The 11866-nt window shown below is 30.5% G+C and overlaps 1 long non-coding RNA gene across 1 annotated transcript in view; it reads right to left on the bottom strand.

Annotated features, from left to right (window-relative positions):
* Positions 1-1508: 1508 nt before the first annotated feature.
* LOC141380640 (uncharacterized) overlaps positions 1509-11866 on the bottom strand; it is a 14696-nt gene continuing 4338 nt past the window's right edge. The window contains exons 2-3 of the long non-coding RNA XR_015523195.1: positions 3613-3671; positions 1509-3434 (exon numbers count right to left, since the gene is read on the bottom strand). This is a non-coding gene — a long non-coding RNA (uncharacterized LOC141380640). The remainder of the gene's footprint in view (positions 3435-3612; positions 3672-11866) is intronic.

Genomic DNA, 11866 nt, shown 5'->3' with positions numbered 1-11866 from the left:
TTTAAATATACAAAAAAAAAACTGTGATCAAACTGTAATGATTTTACTGTGATCAAAATATTTTGGTCATATTCAGTAATTTTGTATACTTAAAAATAAATATTTTTGCTGTTTGTTTAAACTATTTATTTAAAATGACTGAAAACAACACATTTCTTGGAATAACATGAATAAATTCTGTGGAATCCTGCATTTTTAGAACAACAACAACAACAACAGCAACAACAAAAATAATGTTTTGTTTATACTCGTGGTGTTGATAAAAAATAAGGATGATGATGTTTGTGTGTGTGTGTTTTAATATATAATATTGAATAGCGGCAGGAAAACAGAAGGTTTTCCGAAGGGATCGCTGATGTGTGTGTATGTGTGTGTTTGTGTGTGTGTGTGTGTGTGTGTGTGTGTGTGTGTGTGTGTGTGTGTGTGTGTGTGTGTGTGTGTGTGTGTGTGTGTGATGTGATGTGTTTAATAGCTTATTGTGTGGCTGCATTATTGTTCTTCCTGTTAAGGGTGAAATGCCTGTCATGAGTCCAAATGGGAAAATGATGATGTCGTCATCAGGCATCCCAAAGTGACAGCTAGATTTGCAATTATAGATTCACTTCTAATTAATTCAGAACAGAATAACATCTTGTACAGCCTGCATTAACAAAAAATACTATAAATTATGTAATATGTCATAATAATTAATGTAATGTTGTTGAATTATTAGAGTGAACGATTATAGAAAGTCAATGCTTTATTATTAATAAATTAACATTACATTTTGGTTGCAGGTTATTTTCTAACAATTCAATGGACCACATCTAAAAGACTCTTTTTAGATGCATTTTTTAGACTCTTGTCAGGTTTTTGTCCTCAAATGGCTCATATGTGTAGGAGTAATTCCTTACACATCTCATCCAAAGTCTTCACAGCTGTGGGCTGTGAAATAACTGAAATCATTCAGCGTAGTGATGTGAAACTGTAATTCGGTCAAGGTTTGCCTGGAACTAGCTGTGCACTTATCTCAAAATAATTCCACACCTTAGAATATTCACCAGCCAATCCGAATCAAACATTTAAAAGTTATATTATATTTAAGAATACAAATGGGCTTAGCTGTACAAGAATATTCTGTGACTTTGGAAAGAAAAACGCACTGTGTTGTACTGCAGCAGCGAGTATTGATGGACTACGATCGCTTCTAACCATACAAAACATATTGTATCTGTGCACATACAGTCAAAGAACATACTTTAGTTCTAGATGTCCTATCAAAGTCAAAACCCAATGCTACAAAATAATAACAACGTCAGTGTTGATTTTATGAACAAAAAAAAAAACTTTACAAATAATTGCAGTATAAACAAACAAAAACTAATACTAAAAAAACTAATAGAACATCTGTGTGTTGACTTTGATGTTGAAAAATTATCTGTGCATTAAAAGACTGGCTTCTATTGACATTTTAGTAGTTTGAAACAATATATTGTACAATAAATAACACAGAAATCAAGTCTGTAAAATAGCAGAAAAGCAATACCTTTTTTTATTATCATCATTTTGCTGTAATTTACAAGAACAACCCGACAATACATCAGCTCAAATTTGTAAAAAATAGAACGAATAGCTCGGGGGTCAGGAAGTTCTGAGAAGCTAACCTTGTCCTACATTAACTTTTTAAAGTTTTATTTTTTATTTTTTAAAGGTAAATGAAGGTTATACAGTGTGCTGTAAACTCTTCTATTAAAAGAAGAAGAAGAAAAAAAAAACCTGCAAGTTCTGAAAGAGATCAAGGGCCCTATCATACAACCAGTGCAATAAGACGTACGTGTTTGCCCAGACGTGTTGTTAATTTTAGACCAGCGCAACCTTAATTTTCCCGTTTTTGCCAAAATCAGTTTGCACCACTTAGAAAAGAGGTGTGTTAAGGCGCATTGTTGGCGCATTGCTATTTTGAGGAACTAAAAATGACCAGTTGAAAGCTGATCTAAAGTCCAGCGCAGAGAGCGTTAGTTGTTTTTTTTTTTTCAGTTCATTCATGACAACTTGTCTTATTTGTATAATGTTATTAATAGTAGTATTATTTATTATATGCATTTTTATATTTGTTTTATTAAAAACAAGCTTAAATTTGTCCACCTGTCAGATTTTGGGCCATATAGGACATAGGCCTTGTCTTAGGATACAACTCAGTTTTTTGACCACGCTTTGTTGTTATTGTACATTTATTCGTTTGCTGGAAATTAGAACTGAATTTAAAAATAGTTTTGAAACAAATCTTTGTGCTTAACAAACTAAATTAAATATGTAGGCTAATGGATGTCTTATTCAGTGGAGTGTACAACACTGTTTCCTTATCTACGAAAGAGAGAAAGAGAAAGTGAAAGTAAAGGCCGAATGGAGAAGGCTGCAGATGGTCTGTTTAACTGTTTTCCCGCCAGTGAAGCGTTCCGTTTTTCCACTTACAAAGTAACAAAACAAAGTTATATAATAGCAATAGTGGCTTCGTACCTGCCCTCAATGGTTTTGCACCCTCCACTTTAGACTTTGTGCCTAGATCGTTAAAACAGAGCACCAAGCCTCAGCCAGGTCAGAAAAAGTCAACTCAAAAGTAACTCAAAAGTAACGTAATGCACTACTTACCATAACAAGTAATTAAGTAATGCAATTAGTTACTTTTTGGGGGATTAACTTTCTAAAGATGACCATTGACTGGAAGTGGAAGTCAGTGGAGACCAATACATTGTAAAAGTGAACAACTTCTTTAAAACTAAACATTTTCTAATTATATTCTAAAATACAATTAATTTATATAAAGCTACATTTTAGCATCAGTACACCAGTCATGAATGCACTGTAACATGTACTCTGATTTCATGATCACTCTTATTATTATTATCAATGTTGAAATGGTTGCAGTGGTTAACTTTTTGTGGAACTAGAAAATACATTTATACTCTATATGAATATTTCCTTTTGTATTTGCTGCCAGTTAAATACAATTAAAAAAACGAGTGTAAGTAATCAAGTCAACATTACCCATGGCTGTCCAGAAAGCAAACAAACACCACTAATATGTTTGTTTAGAGTTTCTGCATCCTGCAGGATCAGTCTGACTTTCCTTGCAGCGTATTTGAGGATGAAAACGATCAGAGCCGAATAAGTAATGTGGGCTCTGCAAATCACCGCTGGCCTAAACTCTCTTTCCCAGCACATCAAGAGCAGTCCTGCAGTCCTACAGACACTGTTTTATGTGTTCTGATACATGTGTTAGAAATCAAGAACATGCACTTTCCTTTCAGACGGAGAGGACCCTTGACAGAGAAGAGGAGAATGCTTCTTTGTCTCTAATAAGATCTTGGATGATGTTCAGTCCCCTTCTGCCTGACTTTTTATGTAACTCATCATCCGCTTCGACCGGGCTCACATGTTTTACGGTATCGCACTGCCTGAGAGTGAAAAACACCATGAAAAATTACTGTAGACATTAAATATGGCATCGACTGGAGTTTGTTATCATATTGAGGACGGCCAGGGAAAGATACATTTGTTAGAAAGGTAACATGAGAACACGATTCGGTCTACACAGAGATGGAGGAAAACACAATTAACATTCATTTAACTCACATTCGCCTTCTGCTTTGACCTGCACTGGAGATATTGGTCCATAATCTTGCATCAGTCGCCTGCAACACAACAAATATGATGATTTTTACTTCAAGCACTATTTCACTAATATTATTAAAAGCATAAAGGCAATATTTTAGTTAGACTATAAAAATAATATTATTATCATAATTCAAATATCTAAACTCTGTTATGATTAGACATTGATGATTTTAAGTATTTAATTAAAATACGCTATGATGCAATATTCTGATATTTTTAAGCATGCTATCCAAAAAACTAAACCATATCAGTGTTATGATGCAATATGTTGATTGATTTTTGATGCAATTTTCTGATTCTTTTAAGTAGGGCTGCAAGATATTGGAAAAATCTGATATTGCAATATTTCAGTATTATTAAAAATAAAAAGCATATCAAGGCAATACTTTAGTTAAGCTATTAAAAAGCATATTATTATCATAATTCAAATAGCTAAACCCTATTATGATGCAACATGTTGATTCTTTTAAGCATATCATTAAAATGAAAGCTAAAAATGTCAATGTTACGATGCAATATTCTGATAATTTTAAGCATGTTATCCAAAATACTAAATCATATCAGTGTTATGATGCAATATGTTGATCATTTTAAGCATATTATTTACAAGAAAAACAGCCATATTAATGTTTTCAATGCAATTTTCGGATTATTTTAAGTAGGGCTGCACGATATTGGAAAAAAATGGATATTGCAATATTTCGGTATTATTAAAAACAAAACCATATCAAGGCAATGTTTTAGTTAAGCCGTTAAAAAGCATATTATTATCATAATTCAATTAGCTAAACCCTATTATGATGCAACATGTTGATACTTTTAAGCATATAGTTACAATGAAAGCTAACCATGTCAATGGAATGATGCAATATTCTAATATTATAATCCAAAAAACTAAACCATATCAGTGTTATGATGCAATATGTTGATCATTTTAAGCATTATTTACAAGAAAAAAACACAGTATCAGTGTTTTGATGCAGAGTTTTTGATTCTTTTAAGTAGGGCTGCACAAAAAATCTGAGATTGCAATATTTCTGCAATGCATATTGTGATATGAACAGAATTTCATGGGGTGTTTTGAATAGCTCTGTTTGAAAGTTTTCTGTGGAGTCTAACAGTATTCAGATACAGAAGTCAAGTATTCACATTGCAAAAAAAAAAAAAAAACCTTTATTACTTTGCTTTGTCTTGTTTTTAGTCGAAATATTCCAAATTCTTAGATCAAGTTAAAAAACACAGTTTTGTTTTCACCTACAGAAGAAAAGGGGCCAAATTTTGAGTTTTTTTTTTTTTTTAATTATTGGCCAATGGGGTAAGTCAAATAGTCTAGTTTTGCTTTTTAAATGTAGATATTTAGACTAGAAACAAGATTAAAAAAAATTAATAAAAAACATCTTTTTCCCATACAATTAAATAAAGTCCCCATGAACCAGAAGCTGTGACCGTTATTTTTTTTTTTAAATTTTTGTATTGTGACGCATTTTACATTTTTTTTTATTTTTAATAAAGCTTAATAAAGTCGTTTACAAAAATATATGCCAAAGTGTACATAAAAAATATGCATTCAGTAAAAAAAATCTTATATTACTTAAGAAAATTACAAGTCTTCTTTATTTATTTATTTTTTTTATTAACAACGTTCTCCAAACCTGTGCAGTAGTCCCCAGTCTCAAATATTGGCTTTGATCCAGTCCATTTTTTATGTATATGAAACTTTCTCAAAATAATAAAAAGTTGTACTAGGAAGGTAATTTTGTTGCATGTATTGATATAATAAATGCAAATATCAAAATTTTGTAACTTGAATATAATATTTGTTTTCCTTCTAAGAAAATTTTCCACATCCATCCCAAAAAAAAAAAAAAAAAATCTATACAATCACAAAACGTATGGACAATAGATTCCTTTTTCATGCAAACAAATCACAGTAATAATCAATATGCAAATTAAATCTCTCTAAAATCTCTTATATTTTGACACAGTTCTTAGAGAAACAAAATATTTAAATGACACAACAGTGGGCGTGGCTTGTTTTTCAACTGCGAGCTGAATGGATAAAGAAGACATTTCGTTCAGAAAGATTGGCAAAAGGGCTTCGAGAGGGTTATTGCAACCTAACAGACACCTCCTTCTCACCATTTCTGTTTGTTGTCAAAACTGACACTTGGAGCAGCGTGATTAAGTATGCTAGCCATGCCCAATTCCTATGTAATCTGACAATTTAAGTGAAAACAAACAAACAAACAAAAACAGTAAGTGCATTTTCAGATTTTAATTAAAGATTAGAAAGGCTTTTTTTTTCTTAATGACATGTAAAGATGAATTATACACCACAAAACTGTGAGCTAACAAAACCATATGGTTAGATTTGATTTCTTAAAGACTTTGAATACAACTAATTACAATCCAACATTTTTTTTGTGCTCAAATATTTTAAACTCTCTTGAAACGCACCTTAGAAACACATGGAAATTATAAACCCTCACTCTATTATGGTTAAACTTAGCAGTGATTCTACAAATCACACGTTCTGTAGCTCCTGGACAACTATAATTCAGACTCAACATTGCAGATCTTGCGATGCGACTAATGCGGTCGCACAAATTGCGATATCGATGCTGAAATGATATATTGTGCAGACTTGCTTTTAAGTTTATTTTTCAAAAACAAAACTAAAGCATATCAATGTTACACTGCAAAAACAAATTCAAGACAACAAATGAATATAAATTAGATTCCAATTAAATTAATATTATTATTATATTATTATTATTATATTATTATATTTAATATTCAACTTAATATTTTTAGTTTGAATGTTAATACTTTTAGCATATTATTAAAAGTTATGATGTAATATACTTTTAAGTCATTATTATAAAACAAACAAACAAAAAAACTAAAACATATCAATGTTGTGATGCCAAATGCTTCTACTTTTTGCACTTATACAACAACAACAACAACAATAATAACATAATGCAATATTTTGGCAATTTTAGGCATATTATTTAGAATAAAATGACTACTATATCAATGTTATGATGCAAGATTCTGAAACTTTTAAGCAAATTATTTTTATAAAACTAAACCATATATTATTATACAACATTTCTGTGCTTTTAAGCATTTTGTAAAAAAAAAAAAAAAAATTAAATAAATAAATAAAAAGCCATGTCAATATTATGATGCAACATTCTAAGACTTTTAGGCATATTGAAAAATAAAACAATGGTATGATTTAACATTTTGGAGCTTTTAAGCATATTAACAAAAAACTAAACCATACATACATACTAAACCAAACATATTTGTTATGATGAAATATGTTATTACTTTTAAAGATATTATTAAAACGAAAATATTATGCTGCAATGTTTTGATACTTTTCGACATATTCTTAAGAAAAATGTCATGGTGCAATATTTTGATCGGTGAGCTAAATAAACACAATTAGCGTTCATCTAGCTGACATTCTCTTTCTGCTTCAGTGATATTCAATGACAGTCTTGCATCAGTCGTCTGGAATAAACGCACACCAGAGTGCTTAGAGTAAAGACACGTCTCATATGATGATTTTCCAAGCCCAGGGTTTGGTTGCTAAAACTGTTTGCAATTACAGATGGTCTCTTTGACTGCACTGGACAGGTCGCGCAGCTCCATGTTACATTTCCTCTGTGATTGTAAAGAGGATGTAGGTTTGGGGCTTGAAGTGGTCAGCATCTGATTTCAATTTGAAAGTGCTTATTGACAGAGCGATCTGTTTAAACTCAGCACACATGCATGAGATGTCACTCTCTCTCTGTTTCTCCCACTCAGACACACACAGTTCTGCTCCCCTGCGGGATTTAAAACTGTTACAGCAAACGTGGGTTCTGTCTTTAATACTGTGTGTTAAATCAGTATGTGTAACACATAGAGGAAAGTACAATAGCATATTTGCTGTATTTATTTCTATGTTTACTTTATTACATGTTGCTAGATGTTTAACTATGCTTCAGAGATAACCTTTGAGCATGGATGCATTAAAATTATATAAATATGTCCCCACCGTATATAGCACTGTAAAAAATGCTGGGTTCCACAAAATGGATTGTTTGGGATAACATGAATAAATTAAGTTAACATATGTGTTTTTTTTTTTGTTTGTTTTTTTACAAATTTAAGTGGATTGAACATAAAACAATTAAGTTGAATAATTAACCAGGCAAGTTCTGTTAAATAGGCAAGGTATTGAACAACAGTGGGTTGTACCCAGTCAAAAAAAAAAAAGAAAAAAAAAGAAATTCTTATGAAGCCTAATAATATTGAGCCTAAGTTTCTTTTTTTTATTTATTTATGATTTGTTTTTATTCCAGCCAAACTTAAATAAATAGGCATTCTTAAGAAAAAGAAAAAAAGTTTATACACTGTAAAAAAAAAAAAATAAAATCCTGGTTGCTTTAAATTTTTAAGCTGAATCAAATTAACCTTATAAGTCCATTGAACTTATATTATGTTAAACTGACTTAAAACTGCTTGCGTTCATTCATTCATAACTGATTTAGTTCATCTTTGCCATGATGACAGCAAATAAAATTTTACCAGATATTTTTCAAGACACTTCTATACAGCTTAAAGTGACATTTAAAGGCTAAACCAGGTTAATCTGGTTAACTAGGCAGGTTAGGGTAATTAGGCAAGTTATTGTATAACAATGGTTTGTTCTGTTTCAGAAATATATATGGTTAAAAGGGGCTAATAATTTTGACCTTAAAATGGTTTTTAAAAAAAAGATTATAACTACTTTTATTCTAGCCAAAATAAAACAAATAAGACTTTCTCCAGAAGTAAAAAAAAATATTATCAGACATACTGTAAAAATGTCCTTGCTCTGTTAAACATCATTTGGGAAATATATATATATATATATATATATATATATATATATATATATATATATATATATATATATATATATATATATATATATATATATATATATATATATATATATATATATAAAATTCAAAGGGGGCTAATATTTCTGACTTCAACTGTTTGTGCATATACATTAGATTAGTCAGTACTGTAGTCAAATTTGGAGCTTATCTAATTAATTATATTTTAAAAAGGGCAAAATTCAAGAGAAACAACAAATGTGTAAAATTTTGTTGAAACTTTGCAGTTTGTAATTTATTTATCCAATATTTCACATAAATTTAAATGTATTTTCTTTCTATTTCTAAAGATGTTTGGTGACTAAAACATTATTTGAATAAATGTATCTGTTTAATAAATCTATTTTGGTCAAATGCACCAAAATATATGACCTATATTCACAGAGAAATAGGATGTAGTCATTTATGCTGATCACTGTGCATTATATATATATATATATATATATATATATATATATATATATATATATATATATATATATATATATATATATATATATATATATATATATCATATACAGTTGAAGTCAAAATTATTAGGCCCCTTTTGAGATTATATATTTATCTTATTTGTATTATTTCGGCTAGAATAAAAGCATTTTTAATTTTTGAAAAAAAAATTTAAGATAAAAATAATTAGCCCCTTTAAGCTATATATATATATATATATTTCAGATAATCTAATGAACAAACCATTGTTATACAATAACTTTCCTAAATACCTTAACCTGCCTAGCTAACCTGATTAAACTAGTTAAGCCTTTAAATGTCACTTTGAGCTGTATAAAGTGTCTTGAAAAATATCTAGTCAAATATTATTTACTGTAATCATGGAAAAGATAAAAAAAATTAATTATTAGAGATGAGTTATTAAAACTATTATGTTTGGAAATGTGTTGAAAAAAAAAACATCTCTCTGTTAAACAGAAAATGGGGAAGAAATAAACAGGGGGGCTAATAATTCTGACTTTAACTGTATAATATTTATACTTTTATTATGAAAGTTGAATAACTCCTTGCTATGAGGTGACCGTTTCAGATGCAACTATTTGAATATCTAACAGCTCAAAAAAATAATTCTGAATGAGAAAGCTGCCTTTAAATTTGTCCAAATAAAGTTCTTATCGAAGCATTTACTGTATAATTTGAGAATTGATATATTTACACCGTATTCAAATAAAAAAAAGAAAGAAAGAAAGCATAAAATAGTCAACACTGCTAAAAATGATTATTACTGCACGTCCCATTCAAGATCAGTTTGACCCCATGATGACAGATTAATGTCCAGCAGCAGCCTCACGCTGATAAGGCGAGTGAAATAAACACACAGCTCAATCAATCAGCACACTTCTACACCACACAAAAGTCCAAAGCAAGAATGGCACCGCCTGCATCCCTCTAAACGGGTCCTGTATGGCAGGAACCGGGAGCCGATCGGTTATAATCAGAGATGACCTCAGCTGGGTGATGAAGAGCGGCTTTCCTGCCTGAGTGACTGAGGCCTGAGCGGCGGCCCATTTCGGGGACTTTCCCCCTCTCTGAACACTGAGGTGGGGTTTCCTCAGCTGGAGAACAGGCCTCGCTGTCAAATCCACTCAAACACTGAGGCGTCGGGCCCCGTGTGTGCACATACCACACGCTCAACAGGGCATTATGGGACATTCATGCTCATGGCTCTGATTCAGCGTGTCACTATTGTTTTAGCTTCACGTGACATGCAGAAATGTGTATCGATCGGATTCAGAAATGAACAGATGCCCCACAACAGTGTGTGCGAGTGTTTATTTGAACAATCATTTTTAAATCAGCTGTGCTGTGAGGGTCTCTTTTATCAGTCAAGGGACAGTTCACCCAAAAGTGAACATTTATACACCATATATTCACCCTTACAAGTAAAGCGAGTAAATGGTGACAGAATTTTATGGAAGGTGAATGGTCAGTATATTATAATTTTTTATGAATCAAGCACACTGTTAAGCATAAATACACTGTAAAAAATGACATAACAAAAGAAGACAACATGTTTTTAAGTTACTTTAACGTAATTTCGAAAATCAGGTTTAACATTTTTTTTATTTTTTTTTTAGATTAAACTAAATTTAACTTGATGTTTCGAGTCAACTTAAAAATGTAAATAAGCAATGTACAGTTAAAGTCAGGATTATTAGCCCCTTTTTGAATTTTGTTTTTTTTTAAATATTTCCCAAATGATGTTTAACAGAGCGAGGAAATTTTCACAGTATGTCTGATAATATTTTTTCTTCTGGAGAAAGTCTCATTTGATTTATTTCGGCTAGAATAAAAGCAGTTTTTAATTTTTTTAAAGCCGTTTTAGGGTCAAAATGATTAGCTCCTTTAAGCTATGTTTTTTTTCTATAGTCTACAAAACAAATCATTGTTATACAATAACTTGTCTAATTCTCCTAACCTGCCTAGTTAACCTAATTAACCTGGTTAAGCCTTTAAATGTCACTTTAAGCTGTATAGAAGTGTCCTGAAAAATATCTAGTAAAATATTATTTACTGTCATCATGGCAAAGATAAAATAAATCAGATATTAAAAATGAGTTATTAAAACTATTATGTTTAGAAATGTGTTGAAAAAAATTTTCTCTTTGTTAAACAGAAATTGGGGAAAAAAAATAATAAACTGGGGGGCTAATAATTTTGACCTCAAGTATGTTTTACAGTAAATTCAGTGCCTCTCTGATTATTATTCAGTTTTAAAATGACTTGTGAAGTTTAACTTTGGGTTTAACTTAATTTTAAATGAGCAACGTATGATTTAACGTGTATTCAGTGTAACTCTAATTATTATAATTACTCTTTTACTTCAGGCAAATCAATAATTTCTTGCACTGGACCAAAAATGATGTTTAAAAAAAATGTTGTTTAGCATCATTTTGCCTTAATGTGCAATGTTTGTGTGTGCATGTGTGAAGCTTAATCTTTAAAAAAAGTTTAATACTTCAAGCCAAATCTTATTGATAATTTGACAGCAAATATTTGTGCTTTAAACAATGTGAACAATTAAAGTTGATGTTGAATGCAGGTCAAAATTAACCATAAGGGATAGTTCACAAAAAAGTGAAAATTTACTCACGATTCACTTAAGTGGTTCCAAATATTTTTAATTTTCTTTTTATGTAGAAAACAGAAGATATTTTGAAGAAAACTGAACCTGTAACCAGTAACTTCTATTTTAGGGAAAAACAAATATTATGCAAGTCAAAGATGCAGGTTTCCAGCTTTCTTCATCCGATTATTCT

Source organism: Danio rerio, chromosome 23, assembly GCF_052040795.2.
Source record: "Danio rerio strain M-AB ecotype USA chromosome 23, GRCz13ab, whole genome shotgun sequence".
Taxonomy (NCBI): Eukaryota; Metazoa; Chordata; class Actinopteri; order Cypriniformes; family Danionidae; genus Danio; species Danio rerio.
The sequence above is the reverse complement of the archived record's forward strand: the minus strand, read 5'-3'. Positions and strand labels throughout refer to the sequence as shown.